The following is a 16,841-nucleotide window of genomic DNA, read 5'->3' on the forward strand; positions in this document are numbered from 1 at the left end:
GATAGAGGAGGAGAAGACTGCAAAGAAAGGCTAAAGATTAGTCAAAGGGTTGGGAGAAGGCCTAGGAGAGGAAGCTGGTTTGGTAATCAAAGAGACTGATAGTGTCAAGGAGTGCTTAACAGTGATGAAAGATTTTATGCTGTATGTACTTATCAAGTAAGATGAAGACACTTTGGAAATATTGAAGTAAAGAGATTATAGAGGTAGAATTATATATATATAATATACATATATTTTCATCTTTTAATTGTCATTTAATAGCTCCCCACCACAGCTGCCCTCCATCCTTACCTTTGATGATGACATTTGCAGGCTTCAGGGGAACCAGGGAACAAAGCTGGGGCCTGGCAGCCCCACTACACTGCCAGCTGGGGAGAGCAAGTCACACTTACAAATTATCACAACAACTTGGGGGATCTGCAAACATGAAGAGGTCCCAGCTCCTCATTGTACAGGGGTCTATTTGGCAGTGACCTTTCTCTGGAGATGATATTCCTTCAGCCTGAGGGAATTGATGTTGATGAACCCGGTGGAATCAATTGGCTCATAATCACCCTGCATGTTCATGCTCATCAGCTCCTTGTTGTAGAGAGACAGTGGAGACTCCCAGCTAAGGATGTACACCTGGCCCTTGAGGACAGACACCTGCACTTTCCCTTCCACTCGCTCCTCGGGCAAATTCACACCCAGGGCTGTGCCAGAAAGCAGTATACATCAGCTCAGCAAATTTCAAGCCCAGGCCTTGTTTGATTTTGCGCACTTCCCAGTCCACGGTGAAGGCCTCGATATCTAAATAGGTGTGGTAAATGATGGTGCTTGCTGGGGTCTCGTAGATACCTCGAGACTTCATTCTAATGAAGCGGTTCTCCACGACGTCAGTACGGCCCACACTGTGCTTGCTCGCGACTTGACTCAGGTACATGAAGAGCTCCAAGGAGGTCTGGTGGGTGGTGCCATCCTTAACGTTGGTCATCTTCACGGGGACCCCTTTTTTGAACTCGATCTCGAGAATGTCAGGGGCGTTGGGGGCATTGGCCAGGTCCTGGGTCTTTGTGTAGAGACCTGGAGGCGCTTGGTTCCTGGTATTTTGATGGGCTTCAGCATTGACTAAGAGGAGATATTGTAGGTGAAAACTTTTCTCTGAGAGTAAAGTTATACAGACTCTATAAAGGTTGAAACATGAAAACTCAGCCTCATTCTGCCACCTTCTAGCATGCCCAAATCCTTAAGGAACTGCATAGCTGACTTCTTGATGCAGCTATTTTCCTAAGAATTGATGGTGTGTGCCAGCCAGGAAGGAAACCTGCTTCACAGAGGCAAGGAACTGCTTCCCCCTGCCCTCCCTCTTGGTGATGTAAGACAAGAACCTGGAAGTTTGTTCACCATTTCAGTAGGGCAACTGTAGTGAGGGGCCAGCAATGAAAGAAAGGTGGAACCCAAGAAAGGAAGACAGAATCAAAATATCCTCTGCCCTTCCCATCCCCAAATAAGAATAATTATTGAAGCAAAACTTACAGATAAAAGTTTATTTTAGGAACATTAGGACTGGAAAGATGCAAACAGCTCTGTGTTGATCTGTAAACTTTCTTTTGGAGGGAGGGTCAATATGATGTGGTGGAATAAGTAATTGAACTGGATTTCCATTCAGTAGACTTGAGTTCTAGTGTTGTTTCTATTGTTGATAAACTAAGTGACCTCAGTATGCATGCCACTTAATTATTTGGATTACAGTTACTCGTAAAAGTAGATTAGTGTTTTTTTAACTTTAAAACTCTATTAGGGTAAAGGCCAAGTTAAAATGATATCTAACATGCTAAAATAAATCTGGATGCATGAAACCCATGCCACATTTTGTTGACCTGCATGATAAAATTTTATTCACTGTTTCAATGGATGCATTTTAAATGACTTTATAAGAAACCAGTGTTAAAATGGATAGTATGGAGATACAGTTAGTTATGCAAAGAGAAGTAAAATGCATAAGGAATTATTTTCAAATTATTTTTTTAAAGCCACTCCATAAATAATGAGGTTGTTTCCAGGCTGAGAACCTGTATGACAAGTTTCAGTTCAAAGAAACTATTGAAGGTTTCTTAATGGTGCCTGGAGGGGTAGACAGTGTAGTAGGTTAAAGTATGCAATATTTTTAATCTTTGGTTTCAAATTTTATTCCATTTAAAAAAAAGAAAGAAAAATATTAGTTTTCCAGAGAAACAGAACCAATAGGATATATAGAGAGATACATAAGAGGGGGTTTATTATAGAAATTGGCTCATGGGATTATGGAGGCCAGAGGTCCCATAATTGACTGTCTGCAAGCTGGAGAACCTGGAAAGCTGGTGGTATAATTCAGTCTGAGTCTGAAGGTCTGAGAACCAGGTGAGCCAATGGTGTAAGACTCGGAGTCTGAAGGCTAAAGAACTTGGAGTTCTCATGTCGGAGGGCAGGAGAAAATGGACATCCCAGCTCCAGAAGAGAGAGTGAATTTGCCATTTCTCTACCTTCTGCTTCTATCTGGCTCTCAAAAGACTGGATCATGCTCACCCGTATTGGTGAGGGCAATCTTCCTCACTTGGTCTACTGACTCAAAGTCTCATCTATTCTGGAAACATCCTCACAGATACACACACAAACAATGTTTTACCAGCTATCTAGTTATCCCTTAACCCAGTAAAGTTGGCACAGAAAAAAGATAAAGAAAGAGAGAGAAAGACAGAGGCAGAGAGAGAGAGAAAACAGAAAGAAGGAAAGAAGGAAGGAAATTTGGAAAGAAAAGAGAAAAAATGAAAGAAAAAAAGAAAAGAAAAAGGAAGAAAGAAAAGGAAGAACGAAGGGAAAATAAATTAGTTGTGTATTGTTTCAAGAAAAGTTTGGCGTGGTAGAACGTAATAACTAGAGTTTTAGTACTTAATCCTCCATTAACTGTGTGACCTTGTGTAAGTAATTACACATCTCTGGGCTTTTTCTCATCAGATGAGGGATTTGAACTAGAATATTTTTAGAGTCCCTTCCAACTCTACAGTGTTACAACATAGACAGTGTAACTCATATGGCCCCAGACTGTTGATTTGTGTTGTTCAGAAAATGCCAAAAAATAGTACAGTTATGTGCCACATAACAACATTTCAGTCAACTATGGATGGCATATATGACAGTGGTCCCATAAGATTACAATGGAGTGGTAAATTTCTATTGCCTAGTGATGTCATAGCTGTCATAATGTCACCATGCAACACCTTACTCATGTGTGTAGCGATACTGGTATAAACAAACCTACCATGCTGTCAGTCATATGAAAGTCTAGCACATACAATTATGTACAGTAGATAATTCTTGATAATAATAAACAACCACAGCACTGGTTTATGTATTTACTATGCTTTTTATTGTTATTTTAGAGTATGCTCATTCTACTTATATATAAGAAAAGTTAACTGTAAGACAGCCTCAGGGAGACCCTTCAGGAGACATTCCAGAAGAAGGCATTGTTATCATAGGAGATGACAGCTCCATGCATGCTATTGCCCCCATAGACCTTACAGTGGGACAAGTTGTGCAGGTGGAAGACAGTGATATTCATGATCCTGACCCTGTACAGGCTAGACTTGTGTGTGTTTGTATCTTAGTTTTTTAACAAAAAGTTTAAGAAGTGAAATGAAAAGTTAATACAAAAAAGTCTATAGAATAAGGATGTAAAGAAAGAAAATATTTTCGTATAGCTGTACAATGTGTTTGTGTTTGTTGTTGTTGTTGTTGTTTGAGATGGAATTTCATGCTGTTGCCCAGGCTGGAGTGCAGTGGTGCGGTCTTGGCTGACTGCAACCTCCACCTCCCGGGTTCAATTGATTCTCCTGCCTCAGCCTCCCGAGTAGTTGGGATTACAGGTGCCTGCCACCATGCCCAGCTAATTTTTTGTATTTTAGTAGAGATGGGGTTTCACCATGTTGGTCAGGCTGGTCTTGAACTCCTGACCTCGTGATCTGCCCGCCTTGGCCTCCCAAAGCGCTGGGATTACAAGCATGAGCCACTGTGCCTGGCCCAATGTGTTTGTGTTTTAAGCCAAGTGTTATTATGAGAGTTAAAAGTTAAAAAAATTAGTTTATAAAGTAAAAGAGTTGCAGTAAGCTAAAGTTAATTTTATTGTTGAAGAAAGAACATTAAAAAATAATTTTACTATAGCCTAAGTGTACAGGGTTTATAAAGTCCACAGTGGTGTAGAGTAATGTCTTAGGCCTTCACATTCACTCACTGACTCACCCAGGGCAACTTCCAGTCATGCAAGCTCCATTCATAATAAGTGACCTATACAGGCATACCATTTAAAAATTTTTCAGCCTGTATTTTTTTCTTTCTCTTTTTTAAAGAAATATATTTGTAGGTTTTTTTGTCCTTCAACTTTTAAGTTTGGGGTACATGTGCAGGATGTGCAGGTTTGTTACATAAGTAAATGTGTGCCATGGTGGTTTGCTGCACAGATCATCCTATCACCTAGGTATTAAGCCCAGCATCCATTAGCTGTTCTTCCATATGCTCTTCCTCCCACAACCCCTCCTCTGAAAGGTCCCACTGTGTGTTGTTCGCCCACATGTGTCTATGTGTTTTCGTCATTTAGCTCCCACTTCTAAGTGAGAACATGCGGTGTTCGGTTTTCTGTTCCTGTGTTAGTTGGCTGAGGATAATGACTTCCAGTCCATGAATGTCCCTGGAAAGGACACGCTCTCATTCCTTTTTATGGCTGCATAGTATTCCATGGTGTATATGTATCACATTTTCTTTATCCAGTCAATCATTGACAGGCCTTTAGGTTGATTCCATGTCTTTGCTATTGTGAATAGTGCTGCAATGAACATATTCATGCAATGAAAATAGTATGTATCTTTGTAATAGAATGATTTATAATCCTTTGGGTATATACGCAGTAATGGGATTGCTGGGTTAAACGGTATTTCTGCCTCTAGGTCTTTGAGAAATCACACTGTTTTCCACAATGGTTGAACTAATTCACACTCCCACCAGCAGTGTGAAAGCAATCCTTTTTCTCCACAGCCTCACAAGCATCTGTTGTTTTTTGACTTTTTAATAGTAGCCATTCTGACTGACCTGAGATGATATCTTAGTGTGGTTTTGATTTGCATTTCTCTAATGATCAGTGATGTTGAGCTTTTTTTCATGTTTGCTGGCTGCATGTATATCTTCTTTTAAGAAGTGTCTGTTCATGTCCTTTGCCCACACTTTAATGGGGTTGTTTGTTTTTTTCTTGTTTAAGTTCCTTGTAGATTCTGGATATTAGACCTTTGTCAGATGGATAGACTGCAAAAATTTTCTCCCGTTCTGTAGGTTGTCTGTTCACTCTGGTGATAAGTTTCATTTGCTGTGCAGAAGCTCTTTAGTTTAATTAGAGTTGATCTGTCAATTTTTGCTTTTGTTGCAACTGTTTTTTGCATTTTCATCATGAGATCTTGCTCATGCTTATGTCCTGAATGGCATTGCCTAGATTTTCTAATAGAGTTTTTATAGTTTTGAGTTTTACATTTAAGTCTTTAATCCATCTGAGTTAATTTTTGTATAAAGCATAAAGAAGGGGTCCAGCTTCAATTTTCACATATGGTGAGCCAGCTCTCCCAGCACCATTTATTAAATGGGGAGTCCTTTCCCCATTGCTTGTTTTTGTCAGGTTTGTCAAAGATCAGATGGTTGTCGGCATGTGGTCTTATTTCTGAGTTCTCTATTCTATTCCATTGGTCTATGTGTCTGTTTTTGTACTATGCTGTTTTGGTTACTGCAGCCTTGTGGTATAGTTTGAAGTCAGGTAGCATGATGCCTCCAGCTTTTTGCTTAAGATTGTCTTAGCTATTGGCGCTTCTATTTGGTTCCATATAAATCTTAACATACATTTTTCTAATTCTTTGAAGAATGTCAATGGTAATTTAATGGGAATAGCATTGAATCTATAAATTACTTTGGGCAGTATGACCATTTTCATGATATTGATTCTTCCTGTCTATGAGCATGGGATGTTTCTCCATTTGTTTGTGTCCTCTCTGATTTCTTTGAGCAGCAGTTTGTAGTTCTCCTTGCAGAGGTCCTTCACTTACCTTGTTAACTGTATTCCTAGGTAATTTATTCATTTGTAGCAATTGTGAATGGGAGTTTGTTCATGATTTGGCTCTCTGCATGCCTGTTGTTGGTGGATAGGAATGCTAACAATTTTTGCACACTGATTTTGTATCCTGAGAATTTGCTGAAGTTGCTTATTAGCTTAAGAAGCTTTTGAGCTGAGACAATGGGGTTTTCTAGATACAGGATCATGTCATCTGCAAACAAAGATAGTCTGACTTCCTCTCTTCCTATTTGAATATGCTTTGTTTCTTTCTCTTGGCTGACTGCCCTGGCCAGAACTTCCAGTACTATGTTGAAGAGGAGTGGTGAGAGAGGGCATCCTTGTCTTGTGCTGGTTTTCAAGGGATATGCTTCCTGCTTTTTCCCATTCGGTACAGTATTGGCTGTGGGTTTGCCATATATGGCTCTTATTATTTTGAGGTATGTTCCTTCAATATCCAGTTCATTGAGTTTTTAACATGAAGTGATGTTGAATTTTATCGAAGGCCTTTTGTGCATCTATTGAGATAATCATGTGGTTTTTGCCTTTAGTTCTGTTTATGTGGTGAATCACATTTATTGTTTTGCGTATGCTGAACCAACCTTGCATCTCAGGGATGAAGCCAACTTGATCGTGGTGGATAAGCTTTTTGATGTGCTGCTGGATTTGGTTTGCCTACTGGCAATAAAGTACTTTCATTGAGGATTTTTGCATTAATGTTCATCATCAATCAAAGATATTGCCCTGAAGTTTTCTTTTTTGTTGTATCTCTGCCAAGTTTTTATATCAGGATGATTCTGTCCTCATAGAATGAGTTAGGGAGGAGTCCCTCCTTTTCAAGTTTTTAGAATAGGTTCTGTGGAAATTGTACCAACTTTTCTTTGTACTTCTGGTAGAATTCAGCTGTGAGTCCATGTGGTCCTGGGCTTTTTTTTTGGTTGGTAGGCTGTTTAATACTGCCTCAATTTTAGAGCTCATTATTGGTCAATTCAGGGATTCAATTTCTTCCTGGTTCAGTCTTGGGAGGTTGTATGTGTCCAGGAATTTACCATTTCTTCTAGATTTTCTAGTTTATGTGCATAGAGGCATTTATAGTATTCTCTGATGGTTGTTTGTATTTCTGTGGGGTCAGTGGTGATATCTCCCTTATCATTTTTGATTGTGTTTATTTGACTCTTCTCTCTTTCTTCTTTGTTAGTCAAGCTAGCAGTCTATCTATTTTGTTAATTTTTTCAAAAAATCAGCTCCTGGATTTGTTGATTTTTTTGAAGACTTTTTAACTTCTCTATCTCCTTCAGTTCAGCTCTGATCTTCGTTATTTCTTGTCTTCTTCTAGTTTTGAGGTTTATTTGCTCTTGGTTTTCTAGTTCTTTTAGTTAAGATGTTAGCTTGTTAACTTGAGATCTTTCTAGCTTTTTGACGTGGGCATTTGGTGCTATACATTGGCTTCTTAACACCGCTTTAGCTGTTTCATAGGGATTCTGGTAAGTTGTCTCTTTGTTCTCATTAGTTTCAAAGAACTTCTTGATTTCTGCCTTAATTTCATTATTTACCCAAAAGTCATTCAGGAGCAGGTTGTTCAATTTCCATGTAATTGTGTGGTTTTGAGCAAATTACTTAATCTTGAGGTCTAATTTGATTGCACTATGGTCTGAGAAACTGCTTGTTATGATTTCAGTTCTTTTGTATTTGCTGAGTGTTTTACTTCTAATTATGTGATCAATTTTAGAGTAAGTGCCATGTGGTGATGAGAAGAATGTATATTCTGTTGTTTTGAGGTGGAGAGTTCTGTAGATACCTATCAGATCCACTTGATCCAGAGCTGAGTTCAGGTCCTGAATATCTTTGTTAATTTTCTGCCTCAGTGATCTGTCTAAATTGTCAGTGGGGTGTTAAAACCTCCCACTATTATTGTGTGGGATTCTAAGTCTCTATAGGTCTCTAAGAGCTTGCTTTATGAATCTGGGTGCTCCTGTCTCTTTGTTCTCATTAGTTTCAAAGAACTTCTTGATTTCTGCCTTAATTTCATTATTTACCCAGTATGAAATACTTTCATTATTTACCCAATATGAAATACTTTCATTATTTATTTGGTGAAATAAATTTACTCTAATGTAAAGTATTTCATTATTTATTTGGTGCATATATATTTAGGATAGTTAGCTCTTCTTATGGAATTGAATCCTTTACCATTACGTAATGCCCTTCTTTGTCTTTTTTGGTCTTTGTTGGTTTAAAGTCTGTTTTGTCAGAAATTAGGATTGTGACCCCTGCTTTTTTTTTTTGCTTTCCATTTGCTTGGTAAATTTTCCTCCATCCCTTTATTTTGAGCATATGTGTGTCTTTGCACATGAGATAGGTCTCTTGAAGACAGCATACCAATGGGTCTCATTTCTTCATCCAGCTTGCCATGCTGTGTCTTTTAGTTAGAGCATTTAGCCCATTTACATTTAAGGTTTGTGTTGTTATGTGTGAAGTTGGCCCTGTCATCATGATGCTAGCTGGTTATTTTGCAGACTTGTTTATGTGGTTGCTTCACAGTGTCACTGGTTTGTGTACTTCAGTGTGTTTCTGTAGTGGCTGGCAATGGGTTTTCCTTTCCATATTTAATGCTTCATTCAGGAGTTCTTGCAAGACAGGCCTAGTGGTAATGACTTCCCTATAAGCATTTTCTTGTTTAAAAAGGATCTTATTCCTCCTTCACTTATGAAGATTAGTTTGGCCAGATATGAAATTCTGGGTTCAAAATTATTGCCTTTAAGAATATTGAATATTGGCTCCCAATCTCTTCTGGCTTGCAGCGTTTCCACTGAGAGGTCTGCTGTTAGTCTGATGGGTTTCCCTTTGTAGGTGACCTGGCCTTTCTCTCTATGTACCCTTAAGATTTTTTCTTTCATTTCAGCCTTGGAGAATCTGATGATTATGTGTCTTGGGGCTGATCTTCTCATGGAGTATCTTACTGGGGTTCTCTGCATTTCCTGAATCTGAATGTTTGCCTGTCTTGCTAGGTTGGAGAAGTTCTCCTGCATGATATCCCAAAGTATATTTTCCAAGTTGTTTCCATTTTCTCTGTCTCTTTCAGGTACCCCAATCAGTCATAGGTTCAGTCTCTTTACATAATCCTATATTTCTCAGAGGTTTTGTTCATTCTTTTAAATTCTTTTTCTCTATTCTTGTCTGCCTGTCTTATTTCAGAAAGATAGTCTTCAGTCTCTGAGATTCATTCCTCCACTTAGTATATTCTGCTATTGATACTTGTGATTGCATTGTGAAGTTCTCATGTTGTGTTTTTCAGCTCCATCAGGTTGATTATGTTCCTCTCTAAACTGGCTAGTCTGTCTGTCAGCTCCTGTATTGTTTTGTCATGATTCTTAGCTTCTTTGCTTTGGGTTACAACATGCTCCTTTAGCTCAGCGAAGTTCAATATTACCCAACTTCTGAAGCCTACTCCTGTCAATTCAGCCATCTCAGCCTTAGCCCAGTTCTGTGCCCTTACTGGAGAGGTGTTGTAGTCCTTTGGAGGAGAAGAGGCACTCTGGCTTTTTGAGTTTTCATCATTTTTGCATTGATTCTTTCTCATTTTGGTGGGCTTATCTACCTTCGGTCTTTGAGGTTGCTGCCCTTTGAATGAGGTTAGTGTGCGGTGTTGATGTTGTTTTCTGTTTGTTTGTTTTTCTTTTAATAGGCCACTCTACCATAGGGCTGCTGATGTTTGCTGGGGGTCTGCTTTGGTGGCCTTGGTTTTTCCATACCTGGAGGTATCACCAGTGAAAGCCATGAAACAGCAAAGATGGCAGCCAGCTCCTTCCACTGGAAGCTCCATCCCAGGGGGGTACTGACATGTTGCTAGCCTGAATACACCTGTAGGAGGTGGCTGGAGACCCCTTTTGGGAGGTATCCCCCAGTCAGGAAGAATGAGATTAGGGACCCTTTTAAAAAAACAGTCTGGCTGCCCTTTGGTATAGCAGGTGTGTTGCATTAGGGGTGGAAGTTGGACCCTTCCTCATCCAGACTGTATTCTCCAAGCCAGCAGGCTAGAGAGGCTGAGTCAACTGAACTGCAGAGATGGCAACTCCCACCCCCTACTCCCCTCCATGCCAGGAGCTCTGTCCCAGGAAGACATCAGAGCTCTATCCATAGAACCCTGGCTAGAGTGGCTAAAGCTCCTTCGTGGAGGTCCCACCCAGTGAGGAGAAATGGATCGAGGTCCTTCTTAAAGAAGCAGCCTGGCCATGATCTGGCAAGGCAGCTGTGGTGTGTTGTGGGAGACCCTTCCGTCTTCAGACGATTTGTATTCTTCATAGCTGGCATGCTGGAATGGCTGAGTCTACTGAACCCCAGAGATGTGGCTGACTCTTCCCACCCCGTCCTTTTCTTTTGAGACAAGATCTCACTCTGTCACCCAGGCTGGAGTGCAGTGGCACAATCCGGGCCCATTGCAGCCTTGGCCTCCTGGGTTCAAACAATCCCCCCACCACAGTCCCCCAAGTAGCTGGGACCGCAGGCATGTGCCACCACACCTGGCTAACTTTTGTACTATTTTGTAGAGATGGGGTTTCTCCATGTTGCTCAAGCTGGTCTTAAACTCGTAGGCTCAAGCAGTCTGCCCACCTTGGCCTCCTGAAATGCTGGGATTAGAGGCATGAATCACTGCACCTGAGCTTCATACTGTATTTTTACTATACCTTTTCTATGTTTTGATACACAAATCCTTACAACTGTATTACAGTTGCCTACAGTGTTCAGTACAGTCACATGCTGTACAGGTTTGTAGACTAGAAGCAATAGGCTATCCCATCTAGCCTAAGTGTGTAGTAGGCTATGCCATCTAGGTTTGTGTAAGTATGCTCTGATGTTTTTCACAAGGATGAAGAATGTATCCTTATCTTTAACTGATACATGACTGCATTAGGAAAACCTCTCCTACTCATAATTTCATTTTATGCTTTCATTCAGTTATAGGAAACTATTTTTAGCAAGACTAAGGTATGAAAAAAAGTTTTTACAATTGAAAACTTTCCACTATTCCAGCTAAGATGGAGTGGGGTTGCCTAGAATTACTAAATCTGTGCAGGGGAAGAGTCGTGAGGATTCACCTCACCTATTCCCTCTGCCACCCCTTCCCCAACAGCATGAACTCTGGGAAGACCTGCTCATCTCTGCTGCAGAGGACAAAGGCAAGATTCTTTGCTAGAGAAGGAATGTAAGGGGAAGCTAAAATGTATCCTGAGACATTGGACTGGTTAAAAGTCATTTGTTTTCTGAAATTAATGTGTTGTCAACAACGATTTTTAAAATAAATAATTAGATTCTTTATATTGAAATAGTTTGATTATTCCTTTGAAGCACTAAGGTTACTCTGTAGTAACCTGAGAAATATCTTCATTGAAGAGATAGCTTGATCTGGTTTTTTGTGCCAATCTCCTTCCTTATACCAAAACAAAAAAAGGCTTGCTTTTAAGATACTGCAAGTGTCCAAGACATAGAACTTTTTCCTGGGAGAAAGAGTCTTCTTTTAAAAATCTCTTTTTGGTGCAGGATTGGGCAATAATTTCACTGTCAGAACGGTTTTAAACTTATCAAAGTGCTACCTGAGATTCTGGAATTAGGATGGTCCTTTATCTTTGAGGTTCCCAGAAATCACATAATGACAGAGTGAGGGTAATAGGAGTTCACTGTGCTCGGTTTCCCAGGGTACACATTACTTCTTTGTTTCATGTAAACATAGCTAAAATGATAGAGTATAATGACTCCTCTTAGAATTGTATTTTTCTTTTATTATAGAGATTGGTAAACACTTTAAGTGATACAAAGAGCCAGAAGAAAAGCAGTGCTTTTTTAAAAAATGTAAAGCCTTGTGGGACTTTAAATGTCAGGTTGAAGGAAGACGGGGTTGTTGATCAGATTGTAATGTCTGTGACCTTTGGGTGTTAGGCCTGGCTCACCTGAAACTGCTTAAATTGTTTATCCTTTTCACATCTTGATTGGTAAGGCTACAGTTTAAAACTTTTCCTTTTTTCACACAGAGACATTTCAACATCTCTTGACTACTTGGTACCACAGCTATTCAGCATGGGCATTCCTTTGAGATTAGTAGAAACAGCCCATTACCCACATTTTCTAACTACTTACTTCCTCATTAACATCTCCTACTTTACTGAAACTTCTGTCTTAAATGTTAAAGCCAATGATCTTAATCAGTGCTCATTCTCCAAAACCGCTATTCAAATTGGACATGGCTGACCAACTCTTCCCTCTTCAAACTCCCCTTTGACATGACTGATGCCATCATTCTAGTTCCACCCCCTACTTTTCGCCTTTCCTATTTTATTTTTGTTGCTAGTTATTTCCACTTTCCTCCCTCTTTAACTTGGTGCTTTTCACTCTCCATGTTTTTCTGAAATATGAGCTTTTTCTTATGGCTTTATCTACTCTTTCCAACCTGGTAACTGAAAATCTAAATCTATTGCTCTGATTTGATGTCAGAGTTGCACTCTAGAGTTTCCCAGTTGCTGCCTGTATGTTTATCACTTGTGTAATTAGTGCTAGGTGAAGTGTAAGTTGTGTTTCCCATGAGTGAGTTTTATTGTAAAGTTACTAGGAGCTTTTAGCTTCTAGTGGAGACAGACATTCACTTTGGAACAGATCTTTGCTTTCTTAAGTTATACAAATATAAGGCTGATATTTAATCTTGGGGTGGTTCTGAGTGATAGTGAAGTTATCTGTCACAGAGATGCCAAGTGTTCTGCTTCAGAAGATAAAAATGTTCTTTTGCATCTTTGTGGATACTGCAGATAAAATTTTATGACAATAAATTTGAAAATTCAGATGAAATAACCACAATTTATGAAAACTGGTGCAAGAAAATAAAGTCTGAATAGAATAGTTATATTTAAGAAATTGAATCTCTCATTTAAAACCTCATTGGAAAGAAACATCTAGGTCCAGTGAATGCTCTAAATATTTAAGGAGGAAATATTACTAATAGCCAATTACCAGCTCCTTATTTAAAAAAAGGATCAACGGGCTAATCTTACTCATGAACATAAAGGCAAAATCCTAATACAATATTAGTCACGAGAATCTCACAGTATGTTAAGCATACAAATCATATCACCATACAAAAAATAAATTCAAAATAGATTATGGGCCTAAATGAGAAAGGTGACCTGATAAACATCTAGAAAATAACATGCAGAATATTTTAATGACTAAGATATTCTTAAACAGGCAAAGATTTCTTAAATAGGACATAAAAAGCTCTAATCATAAGCATATAGATTGATAAATTGGACTACATTAAATTTAGGACTTTTATTCACTAAAAGATAGCCTTAAGAGAGTGAAAAAAAATGTAAAGCTGTAGACTGTAACATAAAAATCATGAAGAATGGTGTAGAAAATATTTATGTTTCTATGACCCAATGTAAGAAGAAATGTTTATATGATATATATTACATAGATAGTTACTGCCTGCTGTGTCTCTTGTTTACCATTCTCTAATCTAATTACTCGCCTCCTCTTTCTATCCCCTAGGGTTAAGCGCTTTTCTCAATGTTGTGTTCATCTTTTCCCTGCAGGTTTTTATAGTTTTATAAGACATGTACTTCCAAATAATCTGTAATAGTTTAGTAGTTGGGGTCCCAACAGGAGAGTGATGACACACTCAACTGGGTAAATGGAGAAGTGTTTATAAACATACTATTTGCAAAGGTGTGGTATAGTACGGAAACACCAAAGGATAAGGTTAGACTCCAGAACTAGTGGCTTTGGAATTTCATCACCATCCCTATGTCTCAAGAGTAAGAAAAGGTACTTAAAGAAAGAATGTGGTGAGAGAAGCCCGCCTGGCAGGAGCTGGGACCTTTGGTCAGGATAAACATCAGTCTGCGAAACCTTGCAGGGAGGAAGTCAAAAGAATGGACTCTGATCTCATACTCTTGCCTTATAGTGCTCTGCATTGGCAGAACTCTGCTGAAATGCAGAAAGCAGGTGAGCCCAGTGATGTAGAGGACAGAGTTCAGCCTCCCAGGGTGCAGAGTATAGAGGAAGAGGAAGAGTGCAGCTGACAGAGCTGCACGCCTCTGTCAAACATCCAGCATTAATGCTGTTTGCATGTTATGCCATCATATTAAATGTATCATGCACTCTTTCTATCCTTTGGCCACTTGCTTTCTCCCTAATTTTCCAGAACTTGTTCTGGACTTAGTATTTTTACTAATATACTTTTTGTTTCTTTTTTTCTTCCTAGACAAATACTGATTCAAGATGCACATTTTGCTCTAGTCAATCTGGTCTTTGTTAAGGTTTTTAGTTGCAAACAACAGAATCCACCTTTACTATTTTAAACAGAATAAGACATTTTTTAGATAGTGGGTATGTCATAAAGTCTCTGCTGCCACGTGTGATGGATTGTGCTTACATCCCAGTAATGTGGGAGGTGGAGGTAGGAGGATCATTTGAGATAAGAAGTTCATGGCTGGGCTTGGTGGCTCACACCTGTAATCCCAGCACTTTGGGAGGCCAAGGTGGGCGAATCACAAGGTCAGGAGTTCGAGAATATCTTGGCCAACATGGTGAAACCCCGTCGCTACTAAAAATACAAAAATTAGCCAGGCATGGTGGCGCGCGCCTGTAGTCCCAGCTACTCTGGAGGCTGAGGCAGTAGAATTGCTTGAACCCGGGAGGCGGAGGTTGCATTAGCTGAGATTGTGCCACTGCACTCCAGCCTGGGCTACAAGAGTGAAACTCCATCTCGAAAAAAGAAAAAAGTTCACAATCAGCCTGTGCAACATAGGGAGACCCTGTCTCCAAAAAACAACCTAAAAAAAAACCAGCCAGGTGTGGTGGCACATGCCTGTAATCCAGGAGTTGAGGCTGCAGTAAGCTGTGGTCACAACACTGCACCACAGGATTAAATTTGCTTACTTACAGCCAGGAACAATCTTCAAATTCCAGTGTGGCACTACTGTACTAGACAGCTTGCTGCCAAATATAGAGGCTGAGAAGTTTTCAGAGGATACTAGAGCTCGGACTACTGTCACGGCAGCCTCTGGCACTGACTGTCCTTGCTGCCCTTGCTGGCATCAACTCAACACTGCGCTTTCTCATTCACCTCATCTACTTCTGAACTCATGTCTCACTTCAGTGCATTGGAGAGGCCCAGGTCATGAGTTCCAAGAGAAGCTGGGAAAGCAATTTTTTAGCTTCTGCTTTGGGGAGGCAACAATTCTCCAACATAGGAAGGATTAGAAAGCTCCTGGACAGCAAAGGAAGTGTGACAAATGTCTATCTATCCCTGACAAGCCATCACTTTCATGCTAATTCCTGCCTCGCCCAACTACAAGGCCTTGAGCCTGGGTCCAACTGTGTACTTCTGGTCCATTTTCTGAGAGTACTTGCTTTTGAGTGAAGCACCTGGACTTCTCAGAATACTTTTGTCTCTGGGTTTCTTTATCACTAATTAGTGTTGCCATTCAATTAGCCATTGACTTTGGCTTTTAAGTGATATTTGTGATTTTGCTAAACTAGTATAAGATAACATTTTATTATTGGCCCTTTCATATTTTCATTTTATTATTTGGTCTTATTGCTTCATAAAAGTTTTAGGGATCCTTGGCAAGGGGAGTGACTTTTCTTTTCACAGGAATTAGCATACTGCTGTGAACCTAGGAGGCATGAAATAAGCACTTGTTTTTATTGTTCTATGGTTTGAGCCTTGAGGGATAGAAATTTTACTTAGGTAATTTTTAACAAATATATACATGTATAATCTGCTGTCCAGACCATGATGCAAAGCAATTTACACAATCCCAGTTCCTAGTTCTCCAGAAGTATATGTATTTCTTATGAATACATTTTAGAGTTTTCTCCCCCTCTCTTTCAACTTTGTCTTAGATTATACACAGGGTGAAGGCTCGCAATTATGTGGTATTTATAAAAATCTAAGGGGAAATGAAACTTGGATAATATAATATTTAACCTTTTTGAATCCAAATTTATAAAACCAGGAAGACCTTTTGTGGGAGAATTTATACTGAGCAAGAAATATGAAGTTGAGTAGGTAGGATCTGTCAAAGAACTTTTGTGGTAGGAATCTATCAATAGCTCTCTTTGAGATTTCTAAAATATAGTCTTGGGAATAATCAACTGACCAACAAATCTCTAAGATGCTTGATGCTTGATATTCATTACCAGAAAGTAGGCAAATGAACAACTGTGTTAGATGTACTCATCTTTTTTGGTGTCTTGCCTCTAGCTGATGTGGTGTGCTGATGAATATTGGTGTTTGAAAAGCACATGGAGAGAGCGAGCACGAGGCAGTGTGTCATGCCACAGACAAGCCTCCTAAAATCCGTGCTGTGATCCTGTACCTGCACTCCTAGAATACATTTAGGGCACTCAGGAAAGATGCTAATGAAACATATTAAAAGCTTGGCAGAATAAACATAGGACCACAGGACTGTCATAAGTCTAGGAAGAGCAAAATCATATTCCGGCTTGCAGAAAGAAAGCAATGTAGCCGGTTATTTTGATTGGCAATAGAGAGCTGAAAGCAATCATGATTTTTTGTTATGTAAGTCATGTGGAGATCCAAGAGATCCAGCAAGCAGGAGTGGGAATGGACTCAATCAGAAGTCCAGCATAAACTGAGGGTTTCCAGAATGCTGACCTGTCTATCAGCATTTGTTAAACACTTACTAGGTGCAAAACAGTAGTCTAGGTGATATCAAGGAAGAGA

General features: G+C 39.6%; 1 pseudogene; it reads right to left on the reverse strand.

Moving 5' to 3' along the window:
• Positions 1-459: 459 nt before the first annotated feature.
• Positions 460-16,841, reverse strand: part of LOC100607076 — a 117,709-nt pseudogene continuing 101,327 nt past the window's right edge.

The sequence above is a fragment of the Nomascus leucogenys genome, chromosome 7b (assembly GCF_006542625.1).
Source record: "Nomascus leucogenys isolate Asia chromosome 7b, Asia_NLE_v1, whole genome shotgun sequence".
NCBI classification, from domain to species: Eukaryota; Metazoa; Chordata; class Mammalia; order Primates; family Hylobatidae; genus Nomascus; species Nomascus leucogenys.